Raw genomic sequence first — 23,764 nt, forward strand, 5'->3', positions numbered from 1 at the left:
CGAAGCACGGCTCTTCGGTGCCATAGCGCCACTTGGCCACTGGATGGTGCTCTCAACACACAATTGGCGTTCCTCGAACCCCGTCACGGCCCACATCAGGCGCTGCGCAGCGCTCGGTGCTGCGCAGGGGGCTCCGGTTCTGCATCGTGTAAAAGCAGTGCAAGGAAAGAGCTGTTCACCCCTAATCCTTCCCAACAGGGCTCAGTTATTACCGTTTGTGTTAGCCGCACGGAAATCAATGAGGTGATAGCACTAAGAGTGTGAGTTACAAGTTTGGGAGGCATGACCCCCCCAAAATACTTTATACCTACTAATATTGAGCAAGTCAATGTGAGGTCTCAGCAGGCATAAAGACAAGAAAAAGCTTGGAAGTGATGGATATTGTAATTCTACTCCTTCAGTTTTAATTATTATTTTTCTTAATATATGTCTCATTTTAAGTATTTGTATAATTCAGAAATCCATAATATTCATGACCCACATTGCTTTTATTTTTTCAGAAGCAGCAGTGATAGAATCATGGAAAGTTAGGGGTTTGAAGGGACCTCAAAAGATTGAGTCCAACCCCCCTGCCAGAGCAGGGTCACTCACAGGAGGTCAGACAGGAACACATCCAGGTGGGCTTTGAACATCTTGAGGGAAGGAGACTCCACAACCTCCCTGGGCAGCCTGTGCCAGTGCTCTGTCACCCTCACAGTGAAAATATTTTTCCGAATATTTATACTGAACAGCCTTTGCTCCAGTTTATAACATTGCCCCTTGTACTATTGTGAGTCACCCCTGAGGAAAGCTTGGTGCCATTCTCCTGGCACTCAGCCCTTAAATATTTATAAACATTGATGAGGTCACCCCTCGTTCTCCAAGCTGAACAGACCCAGCTCCCTCAGCCTTTCCTCATAAGGGAGATGTTCCACTCCCTTCATCATCTGCGTATGAAGATGCACTTACTCCCATTTTGCAGTTGCTAAGTGGACATACAAAAAGGTTTTTTTTTCATAAAGGTCACAAAGGAAAAAAAAAATAGAAGAAGCAAAAAATGTGAGCCTGCCAGGTACTGGGCCCATGTTTATACCATCAAACCCTCATTCTTAAAGATCTTTGAAGTATTCATCTCTCACACTAAGAGAAGTACTTTTTGCCCCTGTTGTTGAACACCACTTAAGTTCACTGTTTATTGAAGATAAATAAGTTGCAAGTCCAATTTGAGCATGAAATTCTGTAATTGGAATAAATAAAAGCTGCAACTGCTGCAAATCTGCTATTCAATATACCTTGCAGGTTGAACCTTCTGAGGAAGGAATAAACACATGAGGGAGCTGCATGGCCTGTGATGGCTTTAATAGGAGCAAATAGAAAGGTAGCAGAAACAATTCTGCTTTGATGTATATTTTACCTGTGGCACTTCTATCTCTCCAACGTTTGCTGTGAACTAATGTGGAGGAGCTTGTTTGGGTTATTTTCTGAGGAGAGTTAGGGATCTGTGTTTCCTCACCTCCCAATCTATTGATTTTTTTAAAATTGTTTTCTATATGATCATTCTTCAGCCTCAGTCTCCACTCATTTTTCCTCATATAGCATTGCCCACTTTCTGATACGGCAGGTTTAACACTGCTATATAGGATGTGACACACTCGTTCTCTTTTATATTGCTAAAATTGCTCTTCTATCTCTCCTGTCATCCTTGAGTCTTCATTCCTTTCTTGAGCTTTTCCCTTGAACTTTTGCTTTTCTGGAAAAAAAAACCAAAACAAACAAAAACAAAAAAAAAGAAGGTGGGGAAGGAAATGAAATCTCATTTTACTTGGCCTAGGAATTAAAACTAATTCCTGAAAACTTGGCTAATTAAAAACTGGATTCAAATGGAAAACGATAGTGTATAAGCTTTTTCACAGCTCTCTCCATGGAGTTGATTTCACCTTGTGACTTCCCAGCAGACTTCCCTTCAAATCCGCCCTATCATAAGGAAACATCCTGTGACAGACTTATATAGAATATTATAGGAATATATAGAATATTATAGGTATACCTTAGGACTGGCAAAGCAAAACCCCACAAGTTGCATATTCATAGCAATTAGGAGCCTGGAGACAACCTGTCAGTACAGAATTATTTCCAGAGAGAAAAATTTGAGATTCAAGGGTACTGACTGCTGCTGCAGAGCTGAGAGTCCCTCTAGCAGACTGGAGAAGGTAGTCACTATTTCCTTCACAGGAAAGAAAAGAAACTAGGAAAAGCTTAAGCTTCCAAAATTGTTTTAAGTTTATTTATCCCTTCTGGTAATTCAGCTTCAACAACTAGAACACAGTTGCTTTAGGAAAATACTATCATTCCAAGTCATGAAAAAAGGCTGCCCAACACCTGAGGACAGCCTGGGCATCCAGAGCTGCACCACAGCAGAGCTATTGGCACACTGTGCTGTTTGGAGACAAACACAGGCACTGGGTCTTCTCAGCCAAGGAAAATGCTTGGTAGGTGAACTGTGGTTGGCAGCAGTGCTGATGAGCAGCATCTCTTTGTCAAGAAAACCCTCAAAAATTTGGCAGTAATCAAACACAGTTAATCACTTCCCCTCCGAGTTCTCAAGTGTTGTGGAAATTACTTCTGTGTTCACAGACCCATTGCTTTAGGCGGTACTTAATATGATCCCTTAAAATCCAATCCCTTCCACAGACTGTCTTGACTCTATAAGCAAGAAAGTTTTTTCTGGTCTGCTTAAATTCTTCTTAGAAGCCTCAAACAGAAGTTTGCTGGAACTTGAAACCTTTATGATGTTCACACTGAACGTATGAAGGGCCACTGTATAGGAAGTGTCTTGTATCAGTCTTGCCTCAGCATGGACACTTGTTAATAACTTATCATTAGTTAAAAAGCTTCCCTTTAGGCTAAACTTACTGCCTTCTTTCCTAGCACAGGTCCATTACCCACTTAATTTCTCTGCTAATCCCCAGTAGGTACAAGTCTGTTAAAATTCTCCACATACTGATGGATTTCATAGAGTGAAAAGACTATCTGAAACAATCACTGCTGGATTGGATCATAGGTAAAATGAAATTAGTTGCACATAACCTATTTCTGGTCAATCCAATATTCTAATTATCTCTTTTGCAAGGATTTCTTTCCTTAGCTCTTTTTATCACCCCCAAAGTGCTGCATGCTATTAATACCAGACTAACTGCCTGGTATTTGACCATGCATATTTCCTTTACTTAGTTATTACATTTGCTTTTTTTCTAGCAGTACAGTACCACTGTGACTCAGATTTTTTGACAGTCCTCCTGACAGCTCTGTGTGCCAGCTCATTCCTACTTCTGTGGTAGAGGTTACTTAACACATCCCTGCTAATTGCAGTGTGTGAAACTGAATTTTGCTTCTTCTTCAGGCTGGTCACTTCCATTTCCACACCCTCCTTTTAGGTGGACATCCTGCCCTATCAAACCATCTCCTTACTGAAAACCAAGCCAACATTTTTGGTTATTTATAGGAAGTAATTCATGGGCTCAAGCTAGGGACTGTCCTCACTGTATGCATTTCCCCTCTTCACTCTTGAAACTTAAAGGGTTCCAGGCCTGTTAGGAATTATCTTATTTTAGTTGGCAATACAAAGGTGAAAAGCTCCTTGTAATAGGGGATCTTGGATTTTTGAAGGCTTTGAGTTATGTCACTTAGCTATAAATACAAATAAATAAATGGTCACACACTGTTTGCTGAAAAATAGATCAAATGGCTTATTCAGCCACATCGAAACTCTGCTTTAACTTGTGTCAGTGGATCACGTACACTGATCAGCAGAAGAGAATTTGACATCTGAAGGATGCATTTTTAGTGACAGAGTGTTTGGAAGAGTTCAATTACAAGCAGTACTTTCCAAGGATAGAGCCGCTCAGTGTAACGATTTCATCTGTTTCCTTGGGGGAATTATGTGATGAATCCACACAGAGCATCTGATTGCATTTACCACCTGCAGGTGTTTTTAAAGTCCTTTCTGGGTTTCTGGAACTTTGAAGCTTCACATACCCAATGGGTCTGATTATAGGTTTTAGTAAAATATTTTCAGTGTATGGGTATTGCTACTATACCAAAGTCTATTGGCATATCAATTGTTGTATCAGTTCTGTACAGAGTTTTCTACAGAACCCTAACAATAGAGAACTATTATTCTAATGTGGATACATTATTATGACAGAATGCTGATTTTCTAAATGAGCCAAAACCTAGTTTTCAAATAGAGTCTGTGGAACCAGCTGCATGGTCATAAACCTCTCTGCAGAATATTTTGGGTTTTCTAAGGATTCTGTAACAAATTTTAAAAGAGGTTTATTTGCATTTCTTCATCATGTCTCCTCACATTCAAGCAACAGAAGATCTTTCCTTGGTACTATAAGATACATTTCAATGTGTTACTGCACACTCAAACCATTATGTATTATGCAGTGGAGAAGTAGAGACCCATTCCAACATTTTACACTTTTACATTAGGCTGTGGTCTTTGAGCAGAAGCATTCCTTCAGATTTAAGATCTGTGACTTTACTTATTTACTTAGGAGACCTCTGTTTAGTTAAAGAACAAAGAATATGAGCAAGACAAACTCATGGACCTATTACTTTAATAATGATTAGGATGTGTTATGTGCCAACAAAGACAAATACTTTAAGCCACAGATTAAATCCCTGAAGGTGCTGTAGTACAATTTTTTTTTTCTGACTTCTGACTGTAGAAATATCTGAACAGGGGTTCACAAGAAAAAAAAAGTACACTTTTGAGCACTACCCTTTTATTTCAACTTCTTTTAGACAGTATCCCCACGACTGGGCAGATTATAGAAGTGCAACCATGAAGCAGCACAGAAACATCTAGACAGTCTGACCACTAGAGAACCTTTCTATATCATCAGTCTGTCAGTATTTTAGAACTTCAGGTACTGTAATCCTCCAAAGGCAGACAGATCTCTCCTAAGGATGACATCTATGTTAGAGCACTTTTAAAGGAAATACTTACAAATCTGAGCATTATCAAATACTGCAAGAAAAGATTTGCAATGAGCAGCCTATATCTGCCTAAAGCTGTTTATTCTAAGGCACTAAAATAGCTGTGAATATGATTTGCTTTGCTACTAAGAAATGAATGCTGTTCTTGATTTGCTAGATTCTTCAAATGTGAATTCTCAAGTTACCAACTAAGCTTTATTCCATTTTTCTAAAAAGAGCAGTCTTGACAGAATATTCCTACCCATCAGACTTTCAAAGTGTCGCTTGTGTGTACCAGGTACTTCACAAAAATTAGTTATTAAAAGTCTCCTTTAATCATGTTTTTATAATGGATTACCTCATGTAGTATATTTTCATTAGTTAATGTATTATATACTAATGATGTTTAGGTACTTATGTTTTCTTCTCATTCAGGAGTCTGGCAAAGAGTGGAAGTGAAAAAAGTGAGAAATGTGGGCTTATGGGACTCTTCACTCTCTGTAGCACAGACAGAGAAACCAAAAATTTTAGCCTTGATAAAGGCATCTGCCTGACTCACACAAACATGTTCCAAGCAGGTAGAACTTCCTTCTTCAGTGTACTCAGTCAGCCTGGATGCAGTAAACCCTTATTCAAGTGTGGGAAGAGCATGTTCTGACATCTGAAAGCTGAATGAGGGGAGTAGGTTCTTATATAGCATCATAGAAGGGGTTGGGTTGAAAGAGACCTTAAAGAGCATCTATTTCCAACCCCCCTGCATGGGCACGGACACCTTCTACTAGACCAGGCTGCAAAAAGCCCCATCCAACTTGGCCTTGAACACTTCCAGGGATGGGGCTTCCACAGCTTCCCTGGGCAGCCTGTTCCAGCATCTCACTACCCTCATAGGAAAGATTTTTTTCCTAATGTCTAACCTAAATCTCCCCCCTTCAAGTTTTGAATCATTGCCTCTTATTTCACAAGAGATTCTCCGTGTACTTTAAATCATCTTGTGTTTCCTCTTAGCTGTGTGTCACAGAAGAGCACCTCTAGGGCTGTTGGTTTCATCTTATGGATGGGAGCATTAAAAAAGGGAAATCTCAGTCCTCTCTCCAAGTTCCTCTCTAATTCAGGTTATTTGTATTAGTGTGGAAGCTGGAGTTTTGTGTTCACTGAAACAAATGTGAGCAGATTATGCATGGAGATATATCTCCTTTAATTACCTCATGGCTATATTAATATTTAATTTTCTTTACATCATGATATATCTAAGAGGGACAAGCTGAGGCAGTCACAGGAACTGGACTTAGAGCTTTGCTCTGGCTCCTTTTCCTAGTGTCCTGTGAGGTTACAGTGGTACCTCCAAGCTTTAAAAAGTAGGTCATGTGCCTGTGAAATGGGAATGTCTGAAGTTTCATGCCCCCAGCCATGGCAACAGAAATGGTAGCTGGTTAAAAAAAAAAAAAAAAAAAAAAAAGGATGGGAAAGTAAGGAGACTCTTAGGCAGCATATGAAGGCTGCCAGCTTTTAGCTGTCTTCTCCAAAGCAGAGTTTGGAGTCTGGTCTTGACAGACTTAGTTTTTGAGAGAGACTGCAATTGACAAAATACAGACATCTGATCTGATTTTAGCTAAAAAAAAAAAAAGGAAAAAAAAGTGGTCTAAAATAACAATGGAGAGAAAGTTGATCTTTTAGGACATGGTTTTTGTTACCCTAAAGGTGTGGGGGTGGCTGATTAAAAAAAGGACCTAAATATGACCTGTGTTCAGATAATAAGGTCAACAGTCATCAATGGATGGGTGGAAATGTTGTGTTATCACCAGGGTTCACTACTACTTCTGCTACATGGCTTGTTTGAATGTATACTGGCAGAATGTATACTGACAATGAGTAGGCCCAGTCTCAGCAGTCAAGTTTTTTTTTTTAAAGTCAAGTTGGGAATATAATATACTAATTACACTTCTCCCCTCACATTATTTTCAGTAGCACTTGGACCTGTAATCATGATCTATAAGAACTACAGGACCATAAAATGCTTTCTGAGCACATTCTCAGCAAACTATTTACTGACCTGTGTCAAGCTGTGTTTATTTTATTTTTATATTTCCCAAGAGGTGCTAGGGTGGGTTATGTTTTTCTGAAGCAGTAGTCAATTTGTCCACTGCTAATTCCAGATTCTGCAGTCCAATAACTATGACTGTATAAACTAAATAGTTTCAGAATAGTTGATAAAATGCAGCTCATGTTATGACATAAAGATGTTATAAAGATAATGGGGCAGAATTCAATCTTACTTCTTTATTTCCACACAACCTATTCCATATTTCTAAAATCCTTATTCTTGCTTAGACCTAGCTTGCTGCATGAAACAGATCTATATATAAACCATAAAACATCTCAATGTGTCTATAAAATGAGCAAGACCTTCTTAAACTTTTTTTCTTCTCTAAGTGAGATAATCTCATGTATCTAAATAAATATCTTCCATGTAATAGAGGCTGAATTAGAAAGTTTAGTAACACTACATTAGGACATCATACTGCTGTTAGTAGGTTAGCTGAGTGATTCAAAGTTCTTACCTCTCCACTCTGTATTAAAAATTAATCTTTCTTCATGAGACTTCACATACTCTTGAGTAACAATTTTTAATGCAAGTTTCCTTCAAAACTGAAATTGTCTTAGATCTTCACTTTAAGCATGTGTTTCACCTATTTGTGTAGGTGTGTGTTCCTCTTGAGTGCTAATAAACAGATATGCTCAAATTATAGTATTGAGTTGATGCAAGATGTTCAGATTTCCCTAGAATTTAGCACAGATCCATATAGGCAAAGTCACCTCATGCACAATATCAGGGCCTTAAAATGAATGCATTTCTGAAAACTACACTCTTATTGTTTAAAAGCCCAATAAAAGTAACAGTTTAAACTCTTCTACACAAAAGGTTTTACATTACACATGGTAACAGTATAAACAAGCAGTGAAATGCATGAAGAGCAAGAGTGTCTTCTTGTGGTGGCACTGGCCTGAGAATGAAAGAGTGAACTCAGGCACTAGGTGACACCAGCCTTCACAAAAAGGGTCCTTGTTGGAAAACACTTTCAAGCCTCTGCTATATGTTAACATTTTTAAAGGAAAATCTCTCCCCAAATGCACAAAATGCTTTGTTTAATCTGTTCATCTCAGATTACAGATGAGAGAAGTAACCCTACATCACAGTCCACCTTTCTTGACAAGCCATCAAGGCTTAACAGTAAAGGAAAAATAACATGTGCTCAACAAAAGTGAAGGTCAAACATTTATCTAAAGAATGAAAAAAAAGTCTGCAAGCAAATAACTATGTAAAAGCACTTTCACCTCAATTTAACAGTACATTTTATGTACTCTCACCTGTGAGATGTCATCAGGAGAGGAAAGAGTCAGGTTCTACAGCTTGACGATTTCCTCAGCTTTACAGCTCATCTTCCCTGTGAACTATTTAAATATCTTTGTGATCAAGGACTAAATTAAAATTCTAAATGCCCCAGTAGTTCTTGAAAATCAACTGTTTTACAGGTTAATCTTCTATTTCTGTCCTTTTTATACTTAATCTGCTGGATGAATATCATATGAAGGCTATTGCAAACATTATTAATGACTTGCTTTTTTTTCCAGAGTTTAAGTCCAAGCTTTTCCCTCCCTGCCTATACTGTTCATTTTTGTTACCAACATGTCCTTGAGAATCTGAAACATGATTCCAGCTACATGCATATTTTGTGAAGCTCAGCATCTTCAATACATTATCAGTTTTCTGCAATAGCTACACATGACAATATACCATGCACTTTGTGCTGCAGTATTTTCTCCAATCCTATTTCCAAACAGCCCTGTAATTTTCAGGGTCTGTTGTCAGACACTGTGAAGAGAATTAGCTATTCTAATCAATTTGTGACTTGCTCACTTGTTTTTTCCCAATTGTTTGGTGTAAAGATTTTTTCAGAGTCCTCCTGAACTGTTTGACTGACATGGAATTATTTTCCTCCAGATCACGTAAAGAAAATAAAAGGTGTGATATATTGAAACACTAGGGGGAATAGATTGAATTTCATTCCTTTCACCCCCTATTTCTCCTTGTAATCTCATCACAGCTAACCGTAATAGTAAAATTTTATTTCATGGGGAATTAAACATGAGCTATTTTACACAAAGAACAATCTAAGCTGAAGAACTTGCAAGTTGGGAGAGGCTGAGTTTCTCTGGGAGTTCAAGTAATAGCATGAACTATTATTGTAAGTGCCCAGCCGATTAAAATGCTTGTTTCATCTGTATCTAAAGTGGTCATAGGCTCTTTAAAGTGGTCATACAATCTGTAGTGTGATTTCAATTAGCAGGGATAAGCCCATGCCATTAAAGAGTGACCCAAATGAAGTTTTCACAAAAATCTAAAAAAACAATATTTGTTGTTGCTGTTGTTTGGTTTAATTTGGTTTGGGATTTTTTAGTGGGTTTGTTTAGTTTGTTGGTTTTGTTTATGCTAAAGAATTTTTGCAATTATTTTCTCAGTATTAAATATAGTATTTCTTTGTATCTGGGTATACAGTGCATGACAGTAGGTAATGGTATAGCACATCACAACAAAGAAATTAATAACTAATTGAAGGAGTGCCAACAGACTCAAGTGAAACATGAGCAGGACATTATTGCAATTGGTGTATTATAAACTTGTGTGCCTAAGAAATTGGTTTGTTTATTATGAAAAATGACTTCTAGTAGTGTTGAGCAAGACAGATCACACATGATTGTGCATTAGCACCTCAGAATGGAAGCCAATAGCTATCACTTCCTGAGATTCTTGCTTCAGAGCTTATAGGTTTCAAGCTTTAGGTTTCCCTAAAAGACTGCTATTTTAAACAAATGAGAAAAAAATCTGGTGTAAATTTAACAGCAAGTTTTGTATATCTAAAATTTAGCAATCTCCTCTTTGAGGGTGTAAAACCAGACTACAATTTACTGAAAAAAGTGAAATATCAGATGTCCAGTAACTCACTTTCCAACAGGCTGACATTTGGTTGATCAGCTCCTGTTTAACCAACTTCAAAAGGTGCTGCTTACAAAAATGTCAACCTGTAAGTTTTGAGTTTCAAAAATAGTGGTTTATTAAATGTTTAGCTACATCCCAGTTCCAACAGATCTTAGTAGAATTTGATACAACAGGTTCCAAAAGCTCTGTAGTAGGAAAGACAAGGCAGAGTGCTAGGGAAGGTGTAAGCAGACAAGTTGAATAACTCGAGTGGATTGAAGGCATATACACTATACAGCTCTCTTCTAATTCCACATATGGTTTATTATCATTAGGAAACATTGACCTGTGTGATTCACTGGATAAAAATAACAATACTGAGCCTGACTACTGCTCTGTCTTGTGGAGGTGAGCTCACACTGCAGCCTCTTTCTTAAAAGAGATGCTAATATTATCACTCTTCTACTCTCTCCTTTTTTACAGCACCCTCATAATATCTATAAAAATGTAACATCTTTGGAACCTCCATCATGTCAGGCACATGGCAAATTTGTTAATGGTTGCAATCTGAGGATGAAAGGGAAAGAAAGAGGAGGACCAGAGGCTAATGGTGTAAATGTGTAACTCTGGTTTCCTTTAGAATATGGACAAGTATCAGGAGAGAAGTGAAAAACAGAGGTAGATAAGATGAACTAATTTATCCTGTAGTGCTCTTATCCTTTAAAAGGATCGATCCTACAATTGGACTGAAAGATCTTCATCCATACTGGACCTACTTTAGGCAAGGTTATATACCAAGGGCACTGAAAAAATTTCTACTTTCTTTTTACCCTGCTAGTATCTTGAAAGAAAAGGAACAGAAAATTAACTGAAAATTTGTGTTTCTTCCTGTTCTCCAGAGAGCTCAGTTAACACTTGCAAAAAACCCTAAAATAATGACAAAAAAACCCCAAAACAAATAAACACACAAAAAAACAAACCCCACCAAAGAAAACACAGTACAGCAAGCATCCCTAGTAGGTGAGTTTTTCCATCTTCATAGTACTGACATTAATGTAGCATTTCTCCTCATCTATTTTCTCTCTGCATTTTAGCTTTTCTGAGAGATATCTAGAGGAAAACTTCATTTGAAAATTCTCTTAATTGTATGCTTTGGCAACTGAAAGAAGTAACTGAGGTAAAAAAAATACAAGACAAATAATACAAGACCTTAGCTTTCCAGAGAATGTTATAAATAACCTGTCAAGTTTTTCACTAGAAATAAACCAGATACATATAAAAGGAAGCCTGAAGTCAGATTCTGGATATCCTGATTTAAACCAAGTCTTTGCATAGTCTTATTCTGAGTTATGGAAAAAAAAGTACTTTTATTTGCTTTAAATTACTTCATTGCAGGATCACTACTAAATCAAGAACACTCAAATTAAGTTCACAGAGCTATGCTTACAATCCAAATATTTCCATGTGCCTAATAGTGAATTAATCTAATCCAAATTTTAACCTGTGGCAACACTGCAATAAGAAGAAACTTTGCAAGGCCAGCTCTGTAAGTAGTACTAGATGTTCTTAATGAGCAGCTACCCATAAATTAGTAGTCCAGAAATATTTATGGCAGATGTAGCTGACCAAAGGGCAAAATTTAATTGGTCATTAATCAGAACTCCCTCCAGGAGAAAAAGAGAAAGAAAAAAGAATTTTTATTTTTTAAAATAGACATAGGTAATTTTATGATATTTTTAATGTGAAAAATATTTAGTATACATAACAAAGGCTATAAGCATTTAGTATGTTCCTTCAGAAAAGGAATCCACAAACAGGTTGTTTTTCCTTTTTTTTGTGCTTTCTTTTCTACATTCAGAAGTTTTTGCCATTGTGTACAGAGCATGGCACCAATTCTATGCCTCAGGAAACACGAAAATGGGTCCACAAGTTACATCATTGAACTTGGCATGTAAGGTTAAAAATTCATCCCCCCCAAAAATCTTGAACTCAGACATATATTTAAGCTTATTTCTTTCCTAATAGAAGGCTGAGGGCTGAAAGATAAAGAATTTTACTTCTTAAGAGGTTTAAAGATAAAAAAGTTTCACTGAGGTATTTTAGAACTAAGCAAAAGAATAAAAGGAGAGGCTGAACTATAGCATATGCCTGCAAAATCCTGACTCTGGTATCAATTTTAGTAGCCATATTTGGAAGGTCTAAATTGCTCCCAAGTCTCTTGAGAAGAGAGAACTCCAGAGTTTATTACTAGCTGACTGCAGGCCTTTAGAGCCCTTGCCAACAACTGATACTATGCCAAAAGAATGAGACAGCCTGAAGATGTCACTGGGTATCATACAAATTCACCTGCTGTAGGGATTCTTTTAAAATAAATAGATATAGAGATAAAAAAGGCATATGTTCTTTGAGTCTGCAGTTTTCTTCTCTTCAGGGACATCAAGGAATGCTTGACAACACAATGAGACAACTGGCTGTTGTCTTCCAGAGTTTGCAGACAGCCTGAAGCAAAACAGCCTGAAGCAGTGACCTATTGAACTGCTTGGATCCCCACAAGTCTATGGGACCAGATGGGATCCACCCAAGGGTGATGAGGGAGCTGGCAGAAGAGCTCTCCAAGCCTCTCTCTATCATCTACCAACAGTCCTGGCTCACTGGGGACATCCCAGATGACTGGAAGCTGGCGAATGTCACGCCAATCCACAAAAAGGGCCAGAAGGAGAACCCGGAAAACTACAGACCTGTCAGCCTGACCTCAGTGCCTGGCAGGGTTATGGAACAAATCATCCTCAGTGTAATAACACAGCACCTGCAGGATGGGCAAGGGATCAGACCCAGCCAGCACGGGTTTAGGAAGGGCAGGTCCTGTCTGACCAACCTGATCTCCTTTTATGATCAGGTGACCCGCCTGGTGGATGAGGGGAAGGCTGTGGATGTGGTCTACCTGGACTTCAGCAAAGCCTTTGACACCGTCTCCCACAGCATTCTCCTGGAAAAGCTGTCAGCCCACAGCTTGGACAGGAGCACCCTGTGCTGGGTTAGGAACTGGCTGGAGGGCCGGGCCCAGAGAGTGGTGCTGAACGGTGCTGCATCCAGTTGGCGGCCGGTCACCAGTGGTGTCCCCCAGGGATCAGTGTTGGGCCCAGTTCTATTTAATATCTTTATTGATGATTTAGATGAGGGGATTGAGTCCATCATCAGGAAATCTGCAGATGACACTAAGCTGGGGGGGAGTGTGGATCAGCTGGAAGGCAGGAGGGCTCTGCAGAGGGACCTGGACAGGCTGGAGAGTTGGGCTGATTCCAGCGGGATGAGGTTCAACAAGGCCAAGTGCTGGGTCCTGCACTTTGGCCACAACAACCCCATGGGGAGCTCCAGGCTGGGCACAGAGTGGCTGAGAGCAGCCAGGCAGAAAGGGACCTGGGAGTCTGGATTGACAGGAAGCTGAACATGAGCCAGCAGTGTGCCCAGGTGGCCAAGAAGGCCAATGGCATCCTGGCCTGTATCAGGAACAGTGTGGCCAGCAGGTCCAGGGAAGTGATTCTGCCCCTGTACTCAGCCCTGGTGAGGCCACACCTCAAGAACTGTGTCCAGTTCTGGGCCCCTCAGTTCAGGAAGGATATCGAAGTCCTGGAGCAGGTCCAAAGGAGGGCAACCTGGCTGGTGAAGGGACTCGAGCACAGATCCTATGAGGAGAGGCTGAGGGAGCTGGGGCTGTTCAGCCTGAAGAAGAGGAGGCTCAGGGGAGACCTCATCGCTCTCTACAACTCCCTGAAAGGAGGGGGTAGCCAGGGCGGGGTTGGTCTCTTTTCCCAGATGACTTTCAACAAGACAAGAGGAGACAGTCTTAAGTTGTGCCAGGGGAGATTTAGGTTAGATATGAGAAAGAATTTCTTTACTGAGAGGGTGATCAAGCATTGGAATGGGCTGCCCCGGGAAGTGGTGGATTCTCCGTCCCTGGAGATATTTAAAAAGAGCCTGGATGTGGCACTCAGTGCCATGGTCTGGTAACTGCAGTGGTAGTGGATCAAGGGTTGGACTTGATGATCTCTGAGGTCCCTTCCAACCCAGCCAATTCTATGATTCTATGAAAATCTTGGATAAGCTGTGACACACCCCAACACTCTTTGCTCTAAAATCAACTGCTTCTTTGAGAAGAGTGCACTGTCAAAAGTTATAGACAAAATTTATTCAATTTAGAGTCTCAGGCTTAGGGAAAAATCTTGGTGTCATAATGTGCCTCTAGTGATGAAAATTAAAGTAGACTCTACCTGAGCTAGTGAAGCTGTAGGGGAAATAGAGGGCAAAGAAAGGTTGCATATGGGTCTACTGTCACAAATTACAAGCTCAGTCTGCTTACAGGAAAAGTAAAGTGCTATTCTAGCAAGAATGGAAAAGGTAAGCTTCTAATAAACTTCCCAAGTCACTTTGGAATAAACCTGTCCTGGTTTGGGCCAGGATAAAGGTCATTTTCTGTCTCGTACTTTTGCTTTCAGCTAAGTCTGTTGCAAGCAGCTGCACTTGCTGAAATTAACAGCAAGTTTCTCAGTCAGTGTCTGCTTCTAAGACTGATAATGTTTGATGTTTATAGTTACAGCCAGAGACTGGTGTGCAGAGCCAAGGACACTGCTTGGTTCTGAGGAACATTTTGGGCTCCGGAAAAAGAAAAGGAGTAAAGAGGTCACACCTGCAACCCTCCCTTAGGGAGGAGCAGACAAGATAAATGACCAAAATTGACCAAACAGAGTATTCCATCCCATACACATCATACTCAGTATAAATTTGAGGGATCACGAGGGTCAAACCCCTTCCTGCTTCCCCTTCTTTGCCTGTCCCTGTTTGCTTCAGCATCCTGGGAGGATTCTGTCTGTTCATCTGCCTGTGGGCCTGATCCATGTCCTCCTGAATCCCTGTGTTCCTGCCTCCAGCTCCCCACTGCTGCTGACCCCAGGATTCCAGCCTGGACTTCCCCAGGGCTGCCCTGCAGCCTCAGTGGTGACGTGAGAGTTACTGGGGGAAAAAGGGGAGGAACATGGTATCAATTTTCCTGTATATTTGTATATATTTAGTAATTTTTCCTTTTTATCCTTTTATCCTTTTCCTTTGCTTCATTAAAGCTGTGTAGTTTAGTTTCCAACCCATAAGTCTCTCTCCCTTATTCTCTCTCCTTTCTTTATCAGGGAGGGGAGGGGGGTTAATAGAGAGCATCTGCCTTTCTGTTGAATTGCCAGGCCAGTGTAAAACCGTGACAAAACCCTTTGAAGGAGTAGGGAACAGAGTTAATTACTTGGCCTTTTCTTTGTCTTCTTTCCCCCCTATGAAAACTTCATATGCAAAATGCACCTGTGAAGTAACCAACTTCTTGTGAAGTAAAGCTGTAGCATACCTTCCTGCAGCCCATCTGTGTGCTTTCATTCTGCACGCCAGTTCAAGACAACTTTAGGCTTAAACACACCGTCTCTCAACTCAGAAGCAAATTAGCAATCCCTTTTCAGTCTTGTTTTGCAAACTGCAGAATAAAGCAAACAGTTTGCACATCCCCCCTCTGTATGCAAGAGGCTACAAATAGATAACTTGTCCTGATGTTGCAATATGAACCATGACAGAAAGAATTATAAATAGAGTATGAACAAGCATGAGCAGGGCAGGCAAGCCCAGTACATACCCCTTAATGTGGTCTTACAACACTCTTCTGTCTGGAGCAAGATGAGCTATGTTACTCCATTATCTGGGCTTCTTTTAGGCAGAGAGTGCTGCTTTTGCCAAACTTCTGGACTATATAATGATTCTGCAATAATCCACAAAGAAGGGTTAGAATGAGATCCTCCAGCTTATCTTCATTTGATGGGACTTAAATACCAAGTGTAGCATTTAGAAATTAAAGGCTAATACTGACTCTCTTTACTACCTCTTTTCCTTCCACGTGGGATTTTTGTAATGAAATTGCCTTTTAAGGATGAAAATAGGAATTTCAAATGGACAGACTTCAAAACAGGTGAAAATTGTGTTTGTAAAGAAACACTGGTAACATAATTAAGTTGCCTGTTGAGATCCATATTTCTTTTCATGCGTTCCTAGCACTAGCAACAGAAGTAAATTGTGTAAAATGTATTTTCTGTGTCCTGCAAAAGGAACAAATATTAAGTGACTATAAAGTAATCTACGTATCTTTTTTTAAAAAGAACAATATTAAAGGTACAAAAATCTGTAGAAGCTTTCCCTTGTCTATGTTCATTTTACTGTTGTGTCAATTTTCATGAAATAAATGGTCACTAACTTAAAAAAAAAAACCACCCCAATCTGAAAAATCTTGAGAAAAACTCTTATTTTTCCATTTAGATAGAATGCTCAAGCACTTTGCTGTTGAATAAATAAGATGCTAATGTTTTACAGGGACATAACTTTACTCTTATGCTTAAACAAAGTTAAACAAAATAATTAAAAAAAAATTTAAACAAAATAATGCCACCCAGAGCCCAGTAGCTGTTGTTGATAGGAGCAGTCATGAGAAGGCACCCAAATATGCTGCCAAGGGTTCCTTCCCAGTTACATGAGGCAAGAAAAAGACTTCACCCATATGTGCATGATGCATTTTTGCTTTGTTTTGCATTTTTAAACTGTTTTGGTTTCACAGGTCACCTAACTCCTATGAGAAACAAGATAAGTAACACTGCTTTGGTAGTTTGCCCAAGCATAAATCTGCTTCTTTGTTTTTCGTGGAATTGGAAAGTCAGGTATATTGCAATTTAAGAGTGAATGAATTGACAATATTGGAGAAGGTGGAAAAAGTAAAGGCTTTTTTAGCTCTAAAATATATTGTGGAAAGGTGAAACATGTCAGCTTTCTGATTCATTATTTTATTAGTGCACGTCGACACTGACCTTAATGGACCAGTTCTTTTAGTGAAAAGATGGGATAGTTTTGGCAAAGCTGTCTCAAGGAATTTTGATGCCACTCCAAGGAAAGTCTGCATTAATGCATTAAGCTTCCTTATTAAAAAAAGACTCTTTGCTGAGACTGGAGTTGTGTATGAAAGGAGAAAAGCTAAAAGTAGGAGTGGGATTTGGAAGAGAGGAATCTACTTTCTGACTTTGGTCTATGAAGCTCTCAGAGACAGCTGCAGACTGTGGGGCCACATCTATGCAGTCAAATTTCGTATGAAATTCAGTTTGCACCTATAGCTGAAGAGGCTTGCAGATAGTAATTAATCTCATAGTTTCTCCAGATTCTGCAATTGTGATTGTATTAATTGCCAGCATACCTCCAGAAATTTTTCATTGGGTTCTCTAGAGCAGCAGTTATCCTTCCTATGTAATACACCAAACAGCACTGCACAGTATGCAATACAGATACAAATATTCTTGGTACATTCAGTTTTACTGTTTACAAAGTACCTCATTCCATTTCTCTAGTACCTCTACTACATGGTTAACTCCAGTTAAATTTAGATCAGGGTTCAGCAGGAGCTGATCCTACTAAGTGTCCCTGAAAGCACATCCATCAATCCCTGTTCTAGAGTCTTCTAGTGAAACATGAAGGGTACACATTGTAGGACTGTGAAGATAATACTGCATAAAAAGCAGTTTTGTTTTGTTAGATTTTTTTGTTTGGATTTTGTTTGGGGTTTGTTTTGTTTTGTTTTTTTGGTGTTGCTGTTGTGTTTGTTTGTTTGCTTTTATAAAGCTTTGTAAAAGTGGAATATATTTTCATTAGGATCTTGCAGAAATGCACTTTTGTATGAAAATCATCCAAACATCATCAAAATAATAGATAGTCCTGAAGAAGGGATTGCTATCCAGTAGCAAAAGTAGTTTCTACTAGAAAGTTTCTACTTCAAGTTTCTACTTCACTTCTACTTCACAGAAGTAGAAACTGGCAGTAATCTTTCATGCATATGATAAACATATAGGTTTTGGCACAGTAGAGCCTTAGCAGCAGCTGGAGGAGTGCAGTGAAAATGCATCCTGGGAACCCTTTGATTTGCTTGGTTGAAGAGTCACCCACTTTTGTATGAATGCCCACTTTTGGAGCTCTATTAACAGGATCAGCATCACACCTTATGGGTGCCCAAAGAAGATGCAGTGCCAGAGGCCTTATGCCTTTGGGCCTTCATCTTGTGCTTTCCCTCAAGTATCACTGATGCCCTTTACATTGAAGGCAGAAGTGAGAGATTAAAGCCATACCAATCCTCAAGAGGAGATGCACTTGCACAACCTTCACAGAGTAGTGAGGGCTGAGCAACAAATCCACCACCAGGAGCCCCTAGTGTTGTATATCTGCATTTATAACACTTTTCATCAAGCTACCAAGTTATTATCATAACAGAATTACAAGCTGGTCTGAAAAAGAGCAATTGCTTGGGTTGGAAGGAACACACTCAGTCACAGTGATCCTATCTCTGTTTTACCAGGTTTTTTTAATGGGTCTATTCATAACCTATATGAATAGTAGGATGCAATTGTTAATAATGTAGGTTAATTGGATCCTACTTTTATCCAAATAATCTTTGCGAGAGATTAAAGTTAACTCTCTTTATACAGAAAGTGTGAAGTGTCAGAATTATTCAGCTAGGTCTGAGAAATGACTGATCCAGACACAGATTTCTTCAAAGGATTCAGCATTTTTGGAAAATAAGTGGGTAGAAAAAAGAAATTTGTGGGTAGAAGAAAAGATTGAGGAATAAAGTTCTATGTTTATTGAGGAATAAATGCCTATGGCTTTCTCTTTTCTGAGAAAATAAGTTTCTTACTCAAGGAATGACAGCAAGTCCAAATGATCTGCGGGATTCCTGCACAGATTTAAGTGAAAATCTGTTTAAATGAAAATCGTAACTTAATTTCTGTTGAGAAATCAGATTTATTTGAAAGTACACGCAATCTGAACTCAAACAGATTGAAAGAGGAACTCACTACAAATAACACGTAAATTGTTTTATCTCATACCATTTTGCATATTTGTTTTTTTTTTCCACATTTCCCTCCCTTCAACTTTCATGTCTCTTGCTATGAACTTTGGCTAGCATAGCAGCTGTGTGCTCATAAATAATTACTAGGGAGAAAACAGCAAAACAATCTCAGTCTTCATGCAGTTCATCTATTTGTTCTTTCAGAGTTAGCTCAGCATGGAGAAGTGGAAAAAAATCTGCTTAAAAAAAATAAATCAATGTAACTTATATTTCTTGAGGAAACAGATATGCAGCATGCAGCTGACTAGACTCAAGATGAAAGGATGATACTAAACAACTGCAGTAGCCATGAGTGGGGTAACATGAGGCATCAATGTGAGATGCTCAGCCTGCAGAAGGATGTAGAAACAGCCACCCATAGAAACGAGTCCAAATAAGAAGCTATAAACTGGTCTTTCAAACATAACTGTGCTTGGTGCTGTCCCCTCTAGCTAGGGAAATGTGTGCATTTGTTTGTGTGATTGAAGATAGGATTTTACTGGCAGGATTTTATCCCAAAGTATAACCAACCAAAAGAGCTGCAGGATCCCCCAAAAGACAGTTAACATGATAATATTTACTGATGGCCATATATTAAAAAAAAAAAAAGTTCAAAAACCTGTCCTTCCAATGCAATAGAAAATATGTCACAGAACTCTGGCTGACCATCAGGAATGCCTTTGACACAGGAATTGACTCAGAAAGACATTAAGAATTCTATCAAAACATCTGCATTTATTACCATAACCTAAAATAATGGAGAATGTGAACAGGAAATCTCAACTTCAAATTCTCTCCTCAGTCTGATGGCTACCACAAAATAGACCATCAGAAGCAATCAAGCTTTTATCCACATACCTAGATGGAGACAAATGCAATACCAAGATAATGACTCAGAAGCCTCCAAAGTCATGCTATGTTTTCTGAAACTTTTAGAAACATTTTTTTTCCTTGAAATAAAAGGCAGGAAAAGAGTATCTTGTTTTTCTTTAATTTACATGTATTTTGACTAGTGAGACAAAACCACAGCAAAATCAACTATATCCACACGATTAACTCAATAGTATTAATTTGATGAGCACAAATCAATATAGCGGTCAGGAAGCAAACATTAATCCTGCTTTATATGCTTGTCTGAACCTGCTACACATTGTTATAGAGTGTTAAACACTCCAAGAGGTAAGGCTATACATTCCCCTAAAGGCAGTTTGAAGCTGACCCACTTCTGGGATAAGGAAATTCAGGTCTATTTTGTTGTAAGATTTTCTTAATCCATATCTACATCTCCAGACAATGCTCAGTGATCAGTCCCTGCCTTCATCTCAGGCTGCCCTTGGTGCTCAGACTAAGTCCCAGGGGAAAAAGCTGTGCCTCCCTCCCAGCTCCCTTTCTGGCAAAACCTATTCTTCTGGCTCTACAGGAGCATCCATTGACTTTTTAAATTTTTTTTTACACATTATTTAGATTTATTTGTCAGGAAGGCAGGTTGCCACATCATCTTTATTATCTGTGAATTATGTTCTCAGTTCCTTTGCTGCAGTGCTCATATTCAGTCAAACAACTGCCCAGGCAAAGACTGGTGAGGGGCAACTACTGGGGATAATAAAGTGTTAAAAATCAAAAACAAAGAGAAAAAACCAACAAACCCACAGCCAGAATACCAGCAGTGACAGGCTCCCTCTTTCAAAACGAACAAGAGCAATTATCTGTTCTGACTAATTAGTAAACTTGTTGTGTAATGCTCAGGAAAAGAGGAATGAATTTATTTCCCAGAAGGAGGATCTATCTGAAGTCCTATTCCTTGACCCTTTAAGTAGTACATTAGGGAGAGAATCAGAGTTTCTGTATCTTGCAATTTAATTAGGTGCATGTTTAAGAAAAACTAATTATTTGGTAGACCCTTGATCTGCTGTTCTTTCTCATATGAATGCATAAGTGCAAGATAGGTTCCTAATTGCATCTTATCAACTGTTCAATCTTTTTCATGTCCAAAAGAGAGGGGTGTATATGTAGTTCCATCAATGCTGTTATCCTCCTTTCTTTGTATTTCTTCTGAAAGCATTCCAGAGTAGGAATGCTAAATAAAGCAGTTCAGCATAGCAGGCCAGAGTATAATATTGTGCTTTGCTGTTTAAAATTATTTGTTCTTTTCCAGGCACCTTCAGTAACACTGTATCCACTTTTGACATTGGTTCATTTTTGAATTTTTTTTTTTTCTCAAATGTCCAAGGAGGGATACTGCTCTGCTGAGGGAAAAAAAAAAAAAAGAAGTACTGTCGTTCACTACAAAACTGGCAGAGTAACTGGAGGTGGGAGTGACAGGAAAAGATAGATCTTTTCAGTGAAAGAAGGAAAATACTAAAAACACTAAGTAATCTTTTTCCAGTCTTTAGTTTTACACTGAGAGAAATATGCAAGATAATTTCTTCTAAGTAGAGTATTTTAAAGCCTTCCAGAAATGAATCATAATATCTGTAACGTGCATGGGCACACTGTAATTTAACTGGTCTTTAGTACAATGAATCTCTAGTGTGAAATTTTCTTTGTTAATGATCAGCATAAGCTATGGTTCTTAATGCAATTATGAATCCAAGGCTTACAGTCTATAGGCAACAGAGTAACAAGATGGTATCATTAAACTTCCCATTTCATTCACTCATACCTATCAGGTAAAAGCAACCATTATTATAAGCATCTTACTTTTTGTATCAGCAAAAGGGACCGTAGCATACATTGAATTACATATTATAGGCTCTTCATTCCCCTGGGCAGGTAAAGAAACTGCATTTCAGCATCTGCAGTTTATCTTTTAAAAGGTTTTTTATTTTGAATAACATTAAAGATAAATAAGGCAGCCTAGATAAGGAAAGAACCTTTCTTTGATGCCAGAAGCAAGCCAGCCCTTCAGGCCCTTTGCAGAAGCTCATCTCTTTGAAGGAAGAGCCGACTTAACACCCCCATTAGTTATCTGAGGGCTTCATAAACTGGACCCTTCCCCTACCCTGGGCTGTATTCACTAAGGCCTGGTATCTGGCTCCATCCCATAGAGTTTTCCAGGAGAGCTTGGCCAGCTGCTTACCACTGCCTCCAGAGGCCTCCATCGATGCTGTGACCATGACTTCCCCACCTCAGCTAAGTAACCTAAAAGGGAAAGGTGCTACAGCTGTCCCATCACTACCAAAGCTGCACTTGCTCTGAGTGACTCCAGGCTGACAAAAGGCTTTGTAAACCTAGAGCAGATGTATCAGCTATTGATTGTCAGATAATGTCTTTTTTAACAGTGCACAGTCTGTCAGAAGGCTAAGTGGGCCTTCCTTAAAGGATTTCAGCAACCCACTTTCTGGGCAAAAAAGCTCCTCTCAGTTGCACCACAGTATTTTACCCATGAGAGAAACCCATTGCTCAAAAAAAGGAGGGGTATTCCCTATCCATATCCTCTTACAAGAAAGCCACTGCAAGTCCCAGACCAGAAGTTTCCATAAATACCATCTCCATGACAGCCAGGCCCATTAGAGCCACCAGTTCAGCACATGATGGGCAGAGTGTTGGCACATGTGTATGGTTTTGAAATCAAAGGGAACATCTTGGCTGAATAAGCACTCTTCTATCTGGTAAACCTACTTCTATACCACATGTCTCAAGACCATGCCTTTAAAAAGAACGTATACACCCCAAATATTTTGCCTTCCCATATAGAATGAAGAATGTTTGCTGGCCCCTCTGCTTAAGAAGCCCTGTCTGACAGGGGTCAGCTCTCTGATGACATTTCATCATACCAAACAGTATTTCTAGCCAAAAAAAAAGAGGATATTTATTTCAGGAAAGGACAAAATATACACTTGCAAGACAGAAACTTCTCATAAAGTTCTCTGAGAGCTTTAGGCATTCACGATAGTGGTCTAAGCTACACATTATGCAGCTTTGTGGCGTCTACTTTGCGTTTTAGATTTTTAATGTTCACAGATAACAATGAAAATATTCTCACCCTGCATAGAAAAAAAAAATAGGATAATTCTCTTCAGTTAAACTTAAGGACCTAAACTTAAGTTAAGGCAGAGTTTGTCTTCTGCCCCTAAACTCTTTTAGAAACTTTCCTGGTTTCCAGAGATTTGAGAGTTACAGTTTGCTTTATTAAACTTAATTGTTTTACACTCTAAATATGTAGCTTTTCTGTCTATAGAAATATTGAACCAGAATATCCTGGTGATGAAAAAGTAACATAATGAGATTTAGAACACAATAGATTTACAGAATACGCAGCAGTTTTTCTTTCATTATTTCTAGCTGAATACCTTAATGCAATTCTAATCCATCAAAAAAACAGCAAAACATTCTCATAACACCAAAATTTAGGAAAAATAAAACATCGTGGGGCTTGTGGGTATTTTAAAAATTATTTTTTAAAAATCTTCATTATTGTATTTTTGCATCTCCTAAGAGGATGGATGACTAATACCTTGCACCTAAAGCAGGTTCTCGACAGCCCCTTTAATAAGATTTACCTAAAGTGGGAGTAGCTTCCTCTAACAGAGGCAGGATTTTAAAGGCCTGCTGGAGAGACTAAGCAGTGGGAGATTTGGGTTAAGAGCTCTTTAATACAGAACAGTCAAAATAAAAATGTTATTATTAAGGAGTTAGTAGCTGGATGGATCTCTTTCTCATCCATCAGTATTCTTTTCCTGAAGCAAAATTTTCATGGAAGAATGAGTCTGGTCTTAATTAATCTTCTAAAGGTCTGTGGTTTTTTTCTCTATCATAACATTGGGTTTGATTTAATATATTGCATCTGCTTTAGCTAAATTCTAAAGACCAGGTTGACTGAGAAAGTCAGTCACTGCACTCAGTACAGCAGTCCTGATTGCTCCACTGTTCAAATAGAAAAA

This window comes from Heliangelus exortis, chromosome 1, assembly GCF_036169615.1.
Source record: "Heliangelus exortis chromosome 1, bHelExo1.hap1, whole genome shotgun sequence".
Taxonomy (NCBI): domain Eukaryota; kingdom Metazoa; phylum Chordata; class Aves; order Apodiformes; family Trochilidae; genus Heliangelus; species Heliangelus exortis.